Consider the following 4,750-nt stretch of genomic DNA (forward strand, 5'->3'; position numbering starts at 1 on the left):
ATGTGTGTAACATGCAAGAGTAAAAACTGGACAAATCTGCTCAAAGTTAATGAAGTTAAAAGCATATCTGTGAATAAGAAAATCCGGCTTATAGTGGCAAAGCAGATTTTATGTGTGTTCTCATTCATGCACAATAAGTCACATGGAAGGAAGGAGAGTGAAGAACTCTGGGTAACTTGACAGCAGAAAAGCTACTCAATAAGGAAAGCCCTTTTGTATTTCAAAGGTAAATCTATCTGATTTGAAACTGCAGGTTTAACAATGTTGGGTTCAAAATGAGGAGAGACATTAATCACTGCACATCTGTTTATTGAGGAAAATAATGTACACAGTATTTTAAAAGTATAACTAGTAAAGATTTCTTGAATACAAAATTTAATAAACACTTCATTAGCAAATGTGGACAGCAGCCATAACGGTATGTTAAATAGATTTGTTAAGTTCTAACATTGGTTGAGCACTCGTCTGGTAAAAATTCTATACTCATAATATATAGAAAAACTGATACCAAACTAGTGGTCATCCCATGACCCATAGATAAGGCACAAAGATGAGTCTTGTTTGTTAGTAGGGTCAAATGTGTTAGTTTGAGTTGTTAAAAGTGCCTTACTAACAATCATTATTGAGTTAACCTTTCAAACCAGTCAGTACAGCACTTATCTGGTGAGTTAAGAGGTCCTGGGTTCTATCCTGAACCCAGGAGATGCATAAATGGGATTATCAATAACAAAACATGGACAGTGATAGTAAATAATAATGTTGACTATATCAAAATAATTATTTCTTTTATTACATTTACTCAAATAAACATCTTTTCTCTAAAAATTAATTTCTAAGTATAAAACTCTCTCAGTCAATTATTTTACACCATTACCTAAGTATACTCCTTGTTTAGTGCTTTTTTTCTAAAAGATAGCACTGGAACACCTTAAATAAACATTTGACAATAAAGTCCTGACTATGATGGGAATATTGCACATATGGTCCCTAATATATTAAAACGAGAGTTGAAGGATGTTTTTATTTCTGTTGATTAGGTGATAAGTAATTTTCCATTATCTGTTCAGAGACTTTTAGTGTTTAATATTTATGTCAATTGTATGAATTAGAAAATATCCTGTTCATTAATATTTCTAATTTGCTGATGTTACCAAAATGCTGGAAAAAAAAACATATGATTGAGTTATTCTAATATAATAACATTCTGAAAGTTTTAAAGATAGGGTCAGAATGTGAAAAATTAGTTACAAAGTTAAAAATTATAGAGCAGTGCAGTTAAGATAAGTTATTCGTATAGGAGTTTCTTGTATTTGAAAGGAGCATTGGTGTTGTTGTTAAAGAGAAGGATTTGGGATTGATAATTGTAGCAAGTATCTCAATGATAAACCATGGTTTGAAGTGTGCGAGCCACATTTGGTCTGGTTTCCCAAATCCCAGATAGTCAAGGCTTGATAATTAGAGTGCTAAACTTGCGGGTTGCAAGTTCAAATTCCATCATTGAACATGCTCACCCTTTCAGCTGTAGAGCATTATAATGTGATGGCCAATCCCACTTTTAGTTGGTAAAAGAGTAGCCCAAGCATTGTTGATGGGTGGTGTTGTCTAGCTGTCTTTCCTCTAGTCTGTCACTTCTAAATTAAAGACAGCTAGCATAGATACTCATAGCCTCAAGTAACGTTGCACAAAATTCAGAAAACAAACATACAATCCTGGATAATCTGCCTATGAGTGGTATAATGAAAATACTGAAATTAAAATGTTGTCAACTGTTGTAAGGTTAAGCTTCGTATGTCTGGAGCCAACATTCTTCTTTGGCAACATGTTTTCTAAATGTGTTATAAACATGACATAGTTTGTCTTGTTAATTTTTGGTATACGAACAGGAAAAGTTACATTTAGTCTGGTTCTGAGGCTTCAGTGCTGGTGACCTAAAATCTTTAGTCCATATTCCAAATAATTTATCTGGTTGATGCCATCTATGGACCTGACATTGCATTTTTGAGATTACATGTTGACTGGTTTGAGACTGTGTGTGAATTAAAGTTAAAATGAGTATTTTAAAAATAGTAAGATTATTTGAAAGTTGTGATAAATGGATAGTAGATTTAATACATAAAAATTATTTAGTAGTTTAATATTATAAATATAATAACATATGCTGTTGACAGAGGTGGATTAAGGTGAGGACAGGTAGAGCTGCAGTTCCAGGCCCACTAAAAAAATAATTCCACCACGCTAAAAAAAATTACATGCATCAGAAAATATATGCATTTCCGCATCAACAATGAGTTCAGTATTTTTAAAAAATCTGATAACACGTGCAGCCCTAATCATTTGCAATAGGCCTAGATTTATTACAGAAAAAATGTTACTGAGACATATACACAATTTAAGACAAGCCCTTAAACAGAATATTATTGAGTGTCTAGAACTGCACGTGACACGATAATGACAAAATCTGTCTTGCACATGAGAGCTACATCGTATCTTTCAACATGTGACGAAAAGTTGAAATTGAATTGTTTGTTTGTCTTTTGTAAAAAAAACTTGTCAGGTTAGTTGTCATTAATAATTTTTGCCATTTCCTGAAATACTATTAATCTGACGATAGTTGGGTAGATCTAAAGCCTGAATGGCCACAGATGTATCTAGGATAAGGGAAAGGGGTGAGGGTGAAATCAGAAAACTTTGTTACACTCTATGCTGAAGTAAAATTTAGACTTGGGGATCGTATCACTGGTACTAGAATTTAACTGTAAATTGTGACTATATGAACCAAATCATAAATAAGCCTATACATCTATTAGAGTAATAAATGCATCAACGTGATCACTGTACACATTCACTGAATCTTGTGGGACAAAGTGCAGTTGACTGTTGTTCAGAGGCTGTTTCCTTTTTTGATTTTGTACAGAAAATGTATGTTTTCTTTTCTGCTTCCACTTAATGTCGGAATCTTCTCATGGAAGGTTTCAAACCCCTAGGTATATTAACACTGAAACAACTTTAGATATACATTGGTCTGCCCATCATGATGCGATACATGCACTTCAAAAAGATTACAAATTTGTCAAAGAGGTTCTTGTTGACACATCTGCAGATGTATCCCAAAAGCCAGAAATATGTTTAGAGGCAGATTGACTTGCTTCTATAATTAACCAGTTAAAAAAGGGAATACTTGTTCATGTATGGTCAGCGATATTGAATAGGTTTCACTCCACTAGCAAATGCTTACAAGCAGCACAGATTGACTTGAACACTGCAACTAACATGTTGGTGTCATTAGATGACTTCATTCAATCCCTACATACTAGGTTTGATGAGTTTGAGGGCAAAAGTAGAGAGTGTATTGAATGTGACGCATACAAGCAACAATATAAAAGGCAAACGAAACAAGAAGTGAGACTTCGGTGATGCTCAACTTACACCTTCAAATAAATTCAAAGTATAGACATTCCTGCCTATAATTGACAAATTGTTGTCTGCTCTAAAACAGAAACTGCACACAATCGCACGTGTAAGAGGTTTGGATTTTTATCCCCATTTGACATCTTGCACTTCAGATGAGTTACGTACCCACGTGTTCCAGCTAGTTGAAGTTTACCCAACAGGTCTGGAACCGAATTGCTGTGATGAATTCGTTCATTTCTCCTTTTTGTTTTCAAAGATTTCATCTCCAAATGACATTGAAAGTTTACAAGTACAAATACATAAATTTGTAATGGCCCATGGTCTATTGAATGTTTTCCTAAATGTATCAGTTGTTTTACGAATATACTTATGTTTGATGATAAGCAATTTCAGTGGGGAACGGTCGTTCTCTACCCTCAAATGGGTAAAAAATGAATTGTGATCAAATATGAGACAAACATGCTTCAACATACTTTCACTTTTATGTATTAAAAGTAGAATATTGAAATCAAGCAATCTTTCTTCTGTGATTGACAGATTTGTCTGCATGAAGTCCAGAAAAGTTAATCTGTGAGACCGTGAATTGTGCTCTTCGTGAAGAATAAAAATCATCATAACTTTATTTGCTTGTTGTATTATGAACTAGTGCGAGTAGGCCCACTGGAAGTTTTAAGATCCAGGCCTTAATCTGGTCCTGGTTGCTCATTGCTACCAGTACAATATACTATTTAGCTAAAACGAAACATAAGTTGTAAAGTACACAATTAACATGGAAGTTAGAAATTATCTGGTTGTAATCTATCCAAAGTATTTTATTCTCTATGTACTTTCTTGTCCTTTCAAACTCACTATCTCTGGGATTATTTTCCTATTTATGTGGTTTTATATATATATATATATATATGTGTGTGTGTGTCAGTTATTACTTTTTCCTGCATTTTGCTAGTGTAATAACTATTTATTGCTTTCATAACAAATTCAAATGGTTATATTACTGAAAAGTTTGATATGTTAAAGAACTTAAATCATCCATCCCAACTTCAATGTGCACATAGAAATTTAACTTTTAGATTTTCTTACAGTGGTAATTACATTACATTGAGGTAAAATCATTAAATTATATAATGGCTGGAGACGGCTTGAATCGGTTATGAAGAAAAACTTTAATATAATTAATTAAACAAATTCAATCTTAATTGAACAAAACAACCCTACTCTAAACCAACACCCCAGGGTGCCTAGATACCTCTTCTAAGTTTCGCAACAGTTCCGGTCATGTGTCTTCTTTGTTCAATACTGTATATATATCCGTGTCAGTATATATTACTTGTATCTGATA

At 33.3% G+C, this 4,750-nt stretch overlaps 1 protein-coding gene across 1 annotated transcript in view; it reads left to right on the plus strand.

Moving 5' to 3' along the window:
* The window catches only part of LOC106469940 (Down syndrome cell adhesion molecule homolog), a gene marked incomplete at its 5' end in the record, with an annotated part of 73,914 nt that overhangs the window by 62,019 nt on the left and 7,145 nt on the right, over positions 1–4,750 (plus strand). The gene's annotated exons all lie outside the window — the stretch shown is intronic.

Source organism: Limulus polyphemus, unplaced genomic scaffold (genome assembly GCF_000517525.1).
Source record: "Limulus polyphemus unplaced genomic scaffold, Limulus_polyphemus-2.1.2 Scaffold3733, whole genome shotgun sequence".
Lineage (NCBI taxonomy): Eukaryota > Metazoa > Arthropoda > Merostomata > Xiphosura > Limulidae > Limulus > Limulus polyphemus.